This window comes from Rana temporaria, chromosome 9 (assembly GCF_905171775.1).
Source record: "Rana temporaria chromosome 9, aRanTem1.1, whole genome shotgun sequence".
NCBI lineage: Eukaryota > Metazoa > Chordata > Amphibia > Anura > Ranidae > Rana > Rana temporaria.
The window spans coordinates 43942965-43955253 of NC_053497.1; the positions used below are offsets into that span (position 1 = coordinate 43942965).

The 12289-nt window shown below is 42.2% G+C and overlaps 1 protein-coding gene across 2 annotated transcripts in view; it reads left to right on the plus strand.

The window, feature by feature from the left end:
* The first annotated feature begins 772 nt into the window (after window positions 1-772).
* The window catches only part of LOC120913414 (nesprin-2-like), a 79626-nt gene continuing 68109 nt past the window's right edge, over window positions 773-12289 (plus strand). Inside the window, exon 1 of one of the 2 annotated variants that reach the window (XM_040323321.1) lies at window positions 773-1027. The gene's annotated coding sequence lies outside the window, so the exon portion shown is untranslated. The remainder of the gene's footprint in view (window positions 1028-12289) is intronic. The other variant, XM_040323318.1, reaches the window with a different exon arrangement.

Sequence of the window (12289 nt, forward strand, 5' to 3'; positions counted from 1 at the left end):
CCAGTAACTGTCGATTTTATATAGACTACATGTAAAGGAGGAGAAAATATAAATTAACATGTGAAATAAGAAAAATTCATATGCTGATTACTGCAGATATTAATCCCATACAGTTTCCAGAAAACAATATTGTTTGCTACAGTGCAATCTCTAGTAAACCCATCATCCAAAAGCCTGGTACACACAATCAGATTTTCGTCGGACAAAGCGTAGGACATTTGTCTGAAGGGCGTTGGCCATGAACTTGTCTTGCATACAAACGGCAAACAATTGTCGGCCAACAAACACAAAACTACGTATTTTTTCCAGCTCTTTAATGCCACCCTTTGGGCAACGTCTGCTAATGTTGTGTTACGGTGAGCATTGCTTCTGAGAATGCGTGTTTGTACTTTGGAGTTTTGTCCAAAGGACTTGTGTACGCACGATCAGAAAATCCGACAACACACATTTGTTGGGGGAAAATTTTAAAGCATGCTATCCAACATTTGTTGGCGGAAAATCCGCCAACCATTGTCCGATGGAGCGTACAAACGGTCGGATTTCCCAACAACAGCCTGTCATCGCACAATTCCTGTCGGAAAATCTGATCGTGTGTACGAGGCTATAGAGACGCATTTAAAAATGCATGCAGATACAACAAATATCATCCCACTGTAGAAAAAAACATGTAAAGTGTTAAAAAAAATTAAATAAAACACAACACAGACTATCACAAATTGTATATTGACAGCACGTTAAATCAAGAAGTGTGAATGGGCTCCGATACTGCGATCTGTACCAGCCCTTGGCACACCTGTCTACACATGCAGGGGTTAAGTTCAGTGTTTGTATGAGCTGCGGTCTGGATGCGTGTGAGAGACTGGATTCTCCTCTTACCTGGGGACAGGTAACCTGAGTGTGTGCCTCCCCTGTAGGTGTGCCCTCACCTGTCCCTCCCTATGAAGGAGACTGCCCCGGTATTGTCAACGAAACAATACTCCAGGAGCATCTAATGCCGAGGATTCCCTACAGGACTCTGGGCTATAAGGTAGGGTTCTATGAGACACTGCAAACCTGCTGTTACACCTATCCGATGGAAAGCGCTGCGCCTCAGCTCAGTGTGATATAGACAGGTTCCTATACATGCCTGCTGAGGTCTGAAAGAACAGTGATTGATTCTATACAGCAGATCCAGCATACAGAGAGAGGCAGTTTATTATATATATATATATATATGTGTATGTATGTATGTATGTATGTATGTATATATATATATAATCTTCTCTATCTATCTAGATAGATAGACAAGGTCTTTTAGTAATGATATCTATATTCCCAAACCAGTTTTCAGGACCTCTAACATGTAATTTCCAAATCTCTTGGAATCACTGTGAAATGTATCTGTGTTTGATGTGCGCTTCATTTGAACTATGAATAACTTACTGGGCTGTGTTTGGAAAACATGGCCTGTTATTGGTGTAGGAACAAAGGTAGCAGAGGTGCAGGTTGGACTCTTCTAAAAGCTTGTAGAGCAGGGGTACCCAACCAGTGGCCTACGGGCCACATGTGGCCCGTGGAGCCCTCTGATGTGGCCCGCGACCTCCTGCTCTGGGATGGAATAGAATACTGTTATTAAAGGTAAGTTTATTACTAAAAATCTGTGTATATATGGGCATATCTGTTCTGCAGTGGTTACTGGGCTGCTTTCAAACTGACCCACAGATGCATAGCTGTATAGTGGGTTGTGTCCGTTTTCACTCTGCATATGCAAAGCCGACATGGACCTGCCATCCGCCCGCTACTGGTTACCCAGTCGCTTAAGTGGCCCTCGTGCTTCAAAAGGTTGGGCACCCCTGCTGTAGAGCATCCAATTGTCCTCTCACTTGTGGTGTAGTGTTATGAGATTTCTGCTATGCATGGTCACTGCAAGCCCATGGATCATGTTTCCCACTAAGATATATTCAAATGCCCTCTTGCTGGTGGTATAGAATTTTACCATTACTGCTATGCATGGTCAACGCAGGTGCATGGGTCACGCTACCTGTCTAGACATATTCAATTGTCCTCTTGCTGGTGGTATAGTGTTGTATCATTACTGACTACTATGGATGCTCACTGTAAACCCATGGGTCATTCTACACACCTGGACATATTCAAATGCTCCATTGCTGTTTGTAAAATGTTTTAACATTACTGCTATGCATGGTCAACACAGGTCCATGGGTCTTGCTACCCGACAAGGCATATTCAATTGTCATCTTCCTGACGGTATAGTGTTATATCATGACTGCTATGAATGGTCACTGGATGGATGGGTCATGCTACCCACCTACACCTATTCAAATGCCCTCTTGCTGGTGGCATAGTGTTAAAAAAATACTGCTGCATTGTCACTGCAAGCCCATGGGTAATGCTGCCCACCTGAATATATTCAAATGCATTCCTGATGGTTGTATATGTTTTAGCATTACTGCGGTGCATGGTCTACGCAGTTCCATGAGTCTTGCTGCCTGTCTAGGAATATTCCATTGTCCTCTTTCTGACGTCATAGTGTTACATTATTACTGACTACTATGGACATACCTCCCAACCTTTTTTGGAATGGGAATGAGGGACACCTATCGGCAAAATTATGCAGGCATAGGACACACCCCCTGGCACACCCCCTTAAAGAAGCATAGTACAAAAAGAACAAGATTGGTTAAACCCACAAGTGTATTTTTACCACTAATATTCCTTTTATAATATTGAAATTTGCAAATGCAGCAATTTAGAAATTGGATGAAAAGTTTAGCACTGCCAAACACTTTTTGATAGATAAAAAGTGCATTTTATATAAAACTATATAGATCAGACCCAAATGAGGGACAGAGGGACATTGCTCCAAAGGACAGTCCCTCGAAATCAGGTACAATTGGGAGCTCTGCTATGTATGGTCACTACAAACGCATAGGTCATGCTACCCACCTAGACATATTCAAATATCCCCTTGCTCATAGTACAATGTTACTTGTATATTATATATATTACTTGAATATTATTACTGCTATGCATGGTCACTGTAAGCGCATCGTAACTGCCTATACGTTTAATCTTTTCATCACCATCTACTGAGCAATGGTAAAGTATAACTAAAGGCAAAACCGTTTTTCTTTTAGTTTTGGATAGAGTGGAGAAGGATGAGAACCCTTGTTGGGTTTTATTGTCGTCTGTGCCCCCGTTAAGGAGGTGTGGGCTTGTAAATATATCGGTACATGATGGCACCATATTGTATTTATTAGATATACAGTCTCTGTGTACTACTTAACCACTTAAGGACCCCTTCACGCCGATATACGTCGGCAGAATGGCACGGCTGGGCACATCCACGTACCTGTACGTTGCCCTTTAAGCCCAGCCGTGGGGTCGCGCGCCGCTGGCGCGTGCACGCGACCTGGTCCGAAGCTCCGTGACCAGCGGACCCGATCGCCGCCAGTGTCCCGTGATCGGTTCTTCCGGAGCTGAAGAACGAGGAGAGCTTCCCCGTTCTTCACTGTACCATTGTCATTGATCGTGTGTTCCCTGTTATAGGGAAACACGATCAATGATGTCACACGTCCAGCCCCGCCCCCTACAGTTAGAAACACATATGAGGTCACACTTAACCCCTTCAGCGCCCCCTAGTGGTTAACTCCCAAACTGCAATTGTCATTTTCACAGTAAAAAATGCATTTTTATAGCATTTTTTGCTGTGAAAATGACAATGGTCCCAAAAAATGTGTCAAAATTGTCCGATGTGTCCGCCATAATGTCGCGGTCACGAAAAACAATGCTGATCGCCGCCATTAGTAGTGAAAAAAAAAAAATTAATAAAAATGCAATAAAACCATCTCCTATTTTGTAAACACTATCAATTTTGCGCAAACCAATCGATAAACGCTTATTGCGATTATTTATTTTTTTTACCAAAAATAGGAAGAATAAGTATCGGCCTAAACTGAGAAAAAAAAGTTTTTTTATATCTTTTTTTGGGGATATTTATTATAGCAAAAAGTAAAAAATATTGTTTTTTTTTTCAAAATTGTTGCTCTATTTTTGTTTATAGCGCAAAAAATAAAAAACGCAGAGGTGATCAAATACCACCAACAGAAAGCTCTATTTGTGGGAAAAAAGGAGGCCAATTTTGTTTGGGAGCCACGTCGCACGACCGCGCAATTGTCAGTTAAAGCGACGCAGTGACGAATCGCAAAAACTGGCCAGGTCCTTTACCTACATAAAGGTCCAGGTCTTAAGTGGTTAATGTAGTAATTGCACTTCCCTGCTCCCCTGTCTCTCAAGGCCATACATGGAGCAAATTTCTTTTGTTGCAGTAAAAGAAATTTGCTAAAATTCCCCCATCAACACAACAGCGTTGATGTGGGAATCCCTCCTGCCAGGCCATTGTCTTCTTGCAGATGAAGCCATCCCCGCTAGGAGAACACTGTGATTACTGCTAGCAGCTATAGTGATAATCGCAGGGAAAACCCGGTATGCTGGTTTTACCCAAGTTGATTTTACTTTGTACATTCAGCCTGCCCATACATGGTTCGCATTCTGGCTGGTTCCTGCTGAACGGTGATTGAAGGGGATCTTAAAATTCTATTAAAGCGGAGTTCCACCCAAATTTACAACTGTATCCTATCGCATTCAGTAAATTACATATATATTCCAATGTCACTCTTAAATGTTTTTTTTTGCTGTTTAAATACCTTATTATTTATGTTTTAAGTGTTGCTTCCGGTCCATCGCTCCCCCAGGAGTTGACGTGTTTCCTGCATTCCTTGGCGCCACACTGTCCCATGCCGCACTGACTCAGTGAAATTGCGCGTGATTTAGAAACAGGAAGTAACTATTGTTTTCGTTGCCATCACAACGGGGCGGGAAATTCGACGATGCCACCCTTTGTGATGGCAACCCTCAGTGTTGACGGCGCTGCACGCCGTCAACACTGAGAATTCGCGGGATCGAGCAGTGAATACTGGGAAATAAGCATTCACCGCATCCAGGAAATAGGTGCTCGTGGGCTTCACTTGCCCACAAGCAAAATGGAAACATCCCTCTGCACTTTTTAAAACTTATCCTTGAGAACGATAACGGACTGAGGATGTTTTAGAAAACCTAAACAGTGAGTATTGATTTGAAATGAGGTAAACAAAAAAAAAATCGCCGTGGGACCTCCGCTTTGAGTTGTAGACAGACTAGGGAAGGATTGGGAACTCATTTTTTTTTTTTTTATTATTATTATTTATTGCTTTCTGTTTAAGTAACTGAGAAACTGTGAGGGTAGTGACAGTTGTCACTGGGTCAGGAAGTGAGGGATATCTCCCAAAGGGGGATGCAAAAAAACAACAACTTGGTTTTGGTATGCATTCTTCTCTAAAAACAATACACTTTCTGTGAGGCACTATCAACTTGGCTAATTGACTTTTGTTTCAATAGTCATTGAACAGAGATGCTAAACACCTTGCCTGATATAGATACTACCATTAAGTCTTAACTCGTTATCTGACACAGTCACGGAAATATGGGACATCAAGTATGGAAAGACAACGGTTGTTCAATGCTATAATAATGACTCCAAGGATATGAATGGGTTGAACACGTAGTATTTTATTTCTGATGATTTACATTAGTCAGGTGCCGACAAGGAACTCCATGCTCCCCAAGCATGTAAACATTACAATGTCGATAAGAATTTGTACATAGCATTTGGATGAAATAAGAGATTGGGAAGGAGCCTTGTAGTTTTATGAACCAAGCAGCTGCTCTTTACCCACCAAAAACCCGCACAGATGTCTCTGAAATCGCGTCCGAAATTGGGACTGACATGCAGGAGTGAAATCGCGTCCGAAATTGGGACTGACATGCAGGAGTGAAATCGTGTGAGTTCAGCGTCATTCCCGCAGCTCAGTGTGAACCTGGGCTTATTCTCAAAGCTTAACTGAACAAGCTGAAGATAGAAGCTGATTGGCTACCATGCACAGCTGCACCAGATTTTGCATTCTCCAGTTTTAGTAACTCAATCCCAGTGTGCATTAGGATTAGGGTGACCACATTTCCAAACTACCATTCAGGGACACCCTCCCTTCCCAAAAATCAGCTGGTGCTGTAACAAATCACAGCATAGAGATTGGACATGAGCCGTGATTTATGATTTCTATAATCACAAGCAGGGGGCGGGGATTGTGCTCCTCCAGGCCTAGGACAAGTACTGTCAGTGAGTAAAGTGGTGACGTGGCGGCTTTTTTTGGGGGCATCATTTTGGCCCGGGGGGGGGGGGGGGGGCGGTGGCTGTGTCAGTTTCATTCCGGGGACACTGTATTGTCCTGGAATGAATGTGCCCGGGACAGACCTGCAAAATGCGGGACTGTCCCGGGCAATCCGGAACACGTGGTCACCCTAATTTGGATCCATGCACCCGCTCCTGCCTGCAAGTACATTTTTGACATGTGTCTGAGCAGCTGCTGCGTCTACAGTCACCTCTATAGGCTGCCTGCACATAGCCCGGGGCAGATGCAGGTGCAATAACAAAAAAGTGTGCATGCAAGACGGCTGTCAGTGCCCATCTGAGCAAATCCTTTAATAGCGTCTTCGTGTGATTGGGTGTTTACTTTAAACACAAGCAAAATTCACTCTTTAGTACATGGGTCTTCAAACTACGGCCCTCCAGTTGTTCAGGAACTACAATTCCCATCATGCCTAGTCATGTCTGTGAATGTCAGAGTTTTGCAATGCCTCATGGGACGTGTAGTTCCACAACAGCTGGAGGGCTGTAGTTTGAGGATCCCTGCTTTAGTAGATCAGATCCGGCATGTGTACTAGCTGAAAATACACAGTAGCTGAGACACAGGGATTATGACATCACACAGCGCCATTGTGGTCCTCTGAAGTTGATTAAGTGCTGTACACATGGGCAGAATATTGGGCGGCATCGGCCGGTTCAATAGAAGCTGCCCGACATTTAGCCTGTGTGTACTGCAGCAGGTCGGACAGAAGCCAGCATGACCAAAAAAAGCTTGCCGATCATCATTCGATCAGTACTCTCAACCAGAGCGCTGACCGTAGTGTTCTGGCTGGGAAGCCACCCCCCCGTCCGAACACAATAGCTCAGTGGGGAGATTGCTGTACTAACATTGCATAGTTAGTACCGCGGCTCTTCCTGAGCTCTTCCGTTTTTTTTTTTCATTCGGCCCAATGAGTTGAATGGAAAAAAACAAAAAACGAATAGTGTGTACCACACTTGAGTATGGCAGTTTGCTGTGCCCACAGTTTTTTTCCATTGTGCAGCTAATTATATCTACTGTAAAGTGAGCAGTTATACAATATCACATCGTGTTTATTTGTATTTACATCATCTCTATGGTAATCCGCCTTTTAGCTGCTAATTACAGTACAGGAAGAGCTGCTGGTTTATCCAGAGCAGTGATATAGGCAATTATAATGGATCTTTGTGTACATCCTGCAACACTCACTCGTCTCCCGTCTACAGCAGCTGACCTGCAATGCAAATATTTACCAAGGCTTTCTGCTTTGATATCAAACAGCGATAGGAACCCCGGCTGGGCCGTGTTTACCTAACAGAGACATTATACACGCCATGAACCTTGTATAAGCGTTGCTTTAAGTAGGGTACACACTATAAGAACATTTGTGCGAGGAACGATCATTTGATTTTCATATACAGTGGAACCTTAGTTTGCGAGTAATGCAGTTAACAAATGTTTTGAATAACGAGCAACTTTTTTTTTTTTTGTTATTCTGACTCGCAAACTGAGTGTTGTCTAGCAAAACAAGCAGAATTCAAGCTAATGGGGTGTGCAGTACTGCATTTGGCCGGAGGTGCGTTTCAATGTTGGTGACGTCACATGGTGGGGGATATTCTTGGATTATCTACGGTACATACAAGCACTTGAATCAAACATCGCAGTATTTTGATTTTGTCAGTTGGACTGCTCAGTAGAGTTTGGACTTTTTGTTATTTTGAGATTTTCAGCGCAACATTTTTTTGTTTATTGTGTCATATCTCGCATTTTATTGTTATAAAAGTTGGTTTACTGTTTTTCCTTTCCCAGTGCCTAAACCTTTCATCCAATTTTTTAATTTCTGCATTTGTAAGTTTCAAAAGACAGTATAAAGGACTAGTAGTGGTAAAAAAAAAAAAAAAACTTGTGGGTGTACCTAAACATTTATTTTGTATAGTTCTCCTTTTAAGGGGGCGTGGCAGGGGGCGTGTCATATGGCTACATACTTTTGTTAATAGGTTTCCCTCATCTCAAAAAGTTGGGAGGTATGAGAATATACTGATTAGTGCTGCAGCTGATTGGCCGCAGCACAGATCAATTTAAAATATTACACTCTAGCAGGAACGTCCATAGATAGATCAAAATTCATCCGGTCTCTGCTAAACCAGCCGAATTTCGATCTATAGCTGGCTTAAAGTGATATTAAAGTCTTGATTTTTATTTATTTTTTTAAATAACAAACATGTTATACTTGCCTTCTCTGAGTGGTGGTTTTGCACAGGGCAGCCAGATCTTTCTCTTCTATGGTTCCTTCCTGAAGCTCATGGTCCCTCCCTCCTGCTAAGTACCCCCAGAGCAAGCAGCTTCCTATGGGGGCACCCGAGCCAAGCTCCTGCTCTGTATCCATTTAGACATGGAGCTGCGGCTTGGCCCCATCCCCTCTCTCCCTCTTCCATTGGCTCCCTTTTGTCAAAGTCCAGTGAGCCAATGAGGAGAGAGTCCCAGACAGCCAGGGCTCTTGTGAAACATCGCTGGATCTAGATGGGCTCAGGTAAGTATTAGTGGGGGGGAGGGGGCGGGGGGTGTGCTGCACACAGAAGGATTTTTAGCTTAATGCATTAAGCTAAAAAAAACTTCTGCCTTTAGAGCCATTTTAAGTCTAATGTCGCGTACACACGACCGTTTTTCGGGTTCTAAAAAATTAAGTTTTTTTTTAATGTCATTAAAAACGATCGTGTGTGGGCTCCAGAGCATTTTTCATGATCTAAAAAATGGGCATTAATAATTTCGAACATGCTCTATTTTTTCACAACGTTTTTAACGTTTCGTTTTTAATGTTGTAAAAAATGTTCGTGTGTGGGCTTTAACGACGGGAAAAAAACGCGCATGCTCAGAAGTTATGAGACGGGAGCGCTCGTTCTGGCAAAACTAGCATTCGTAATGGAGTAAGCACGTTCATCACGCTGTAACAGACTGAAAAGCGCGAATCGTCTTTTACTAACACAAAATCAGCAAAAGCAGCCCAAAGGGTTGCGCCATCCGAATGGAACTTCCCCTTTATAGTGCCGTCGTACATGTTGTACGTCACCGCGCTTTTTTTTTCACGATCGTGTGTTGGCTGTTTTAATGATCGAGTTGAAAAAAACGTCGTTTTTTGTAGACCCTTAAAAACTTTATTTTTTACAACCCGAAAAACGGTCGTGTGTACGCGGCATAAGTTATTTTAAACCTATTTACTAAAGCCTCATATAAAGCTGGCCATATGCTAGTAGAATTTCCTTAAATTATCATTTGAAGAACATTCATTTGATTTTCTAATCATTAGTGGGGTCAGGTCGACATTCGTTTTCAACAGCAGTGACGAGAAAATTTGGAGCAGAATGGAAACTATTTCTGAAACAGACAAATTTCTAACAGCGTATGTGGTTTTCAAAGTCTGTTTGTTCTAAAATGGAATGTTAAAAGCAAAATTTTGAAGTACTTTCGAATGACATTTGTCGAGTCATTAATTGTACAGGGACAAAAATCTAACAGTGTATGGTAAGCTTTAGATTTAACATGTAGGGGCGGACGGGCGTCAGGCAGTAAAGCAGCGGTATTTTTAGCAGCACTTTTCGGCTGCTAGCAGGACACTTTTAACCCCCGCTAGAGCCCGAAAAAGGGTTGAAAGCACCCGCAAAGTGGCAGTGCCCATTGATTTTAATGGCAGGGGCGCTTTAGGAGCAGTGTTACACCGCTCCTGAAGTGCCTCAAAGATGCAGCTTGCAGGACTTTAGCGTCCTGCCAGCACACCGCTCCAGTGTGAAAGCACTCCGACTTTCACACTGGAGTGACAGGAGAGACGCTTTGCAGGCACTATTTTTAGCACTATAGCGCCTGTAAAGCACCTCCGTGTCAAAGTAGCCTTAAGGTCTTGTTTATATTGCTGTGTTTTAACACATGCTTTGCAACACGCTACAATGCATGTGTCCAACTTCCCAATAATAAAACGTGTCTGTTCCCAGTTCAGCGTGTTTTGGGTTTTAGTGCGTTGGGACACCTATAGATGTCAATTGCAGCGCATCGAAACACATGTTATATGTTGGCAACAAGTAGTAACAAGCCTTGGTTGGTGGCTGTTAGACCTACCCACTCCAAATTCTAAATTCAAAAACGCATTGGGAATGCGTGTCATTAAACACATTAAAATGTATGATAATGCACGTCAACATATCTACCCAATGCAACAAAAAAATGCATTGGGAGGCCCACAGAATTCAATGGCAATGCATCAAAACGCATCTTGTATGTTCACAACAGGTATTAACGGCTGTCAGAATACCCGAATGGTGGCTGCGTCCGGTTGGACCCAGTCACTTTTCTGCCAATTATTTTTCACCTAGCTCCTTCAACTTTCAGATCAAAAGATGTCAGGTAAAAGGGTGCCAACAGCGCCCCGCACAGTTCAAAATTCACTCGGTGTATAGCTGGCCCTAGCCAAAAATGGGCCAAACTGCATGTACATGCGTTTTTTTATGCTCTCCCAATGAAGTCTACGGGGACAAAAAAAAGACACTGCCGTGTTGCATTTATGTGAATTGGCACCATAGAGAATAATGTGATTTCCATTGTTCTGCATTGCAGAGCGATGGCAGCGGGAAGAGAAGTCGCACTAGTGTGTACGGTGCCTAGAGGTACAGTGCATGTGGTTATAACATTGACCTACCGGATTGCCAAGCTTGTAAGGACATAATTATAACACGGGTGTGACTGTATTTCTATGTATATAAAAGCTTATTAGCATAGCCCAGTTATGATAATGAATAATAAACCATTATTTAAAGCTTAGTGTTTATTTGTACTAATGCTTTGAAATGCAGTTTGTAAACTCTTATGCCAAAGTAAAAAAAATAGAGAGAGACGTGTGGAATTGGCAGTCGGCTTAGAACCCAGCCCTAGCTTTGAGCGCTGTTTTTGGTGATAAAGGTTGTTAAAGTTAAAGGTGATTCTACAGCTTAAAGGGACAGTAAATATATACAGCTGTTAATATTGCAGATTTTTTTGTGTATTGCACATTAAAGGGTCACTAAAGGAAATTATTTTTTTAGCTAAATAGCTTCCTTTACCTTACTGCAGTCCTGGTTTCATGTCCTCATTGTTCGTTTTTGCTTTGATGTTGCTGTAATTCCTCTCTGTTCTTGGCACTTCCTGGTTGTCTGTTTCCTGATAACCACAGTACTGGGAGATTTCTCACTGTGGTGACTAATCAAGGAGGTGTGATTACTGTGTGTCTAAAACTCCTCAGCACCAATCCAGTTTCGTTTTGCAAAACCTTCACTGCCCTCTATTGGCTCTTTGTCTCTGTACATCAGAGAACCAGGAAACAACAGCAAAAACAAAACTAAACTGCAGGCACATTATATGATTGGTTTTTATCTATTTTTAATCATTTTTAAAATAAATCAGTTAACTATTATGTCTCTATACCCTGTAAACAGTCATTTCAGCAAAACATATTTTTTCCTTTAGTGACCCTTTAAGTTTAATCAGTAAGACTGAGTGTGTATGCAACTATAGTAAATCAAAGCAACCAAGCTATATTGATCTCTGAATCAGACTTTTGTAAACAGAAATCTGATTGGTTGCTAGGGGGTTCGTCCTGTCCAATGACTCCTGTCCAATGAGATAATGTGCTGTAACCTCTAGCAACCAATCAGTGAGCAGTATTACTGTACAATAATCTCTAGCAACAAAACAAGAAGAAATCATGGGCTGTAACATCTACCAACTAATCAGTGAGCCGTAATGTGTGCTGTAACCTCTAGCAACCAGTCAGTAAGTGATAATGATATACTGTAACCTCTGGCAAACAATCGCAATCACTGCCTGATATGATACAATACAATTATCTTAATTTTAGCTGATATTTATTGTATGTCTCAGAGCACGTGGAGAGCAAAAAATTGCAAGAATTTTTTTGCCCAGGGTCCAATCAACATTAAAGATGGTCTTGGCTATGGCACATGCCTAGTTACATTGGTCAAAGCTGTAACAATGTAACTTGCTTACTG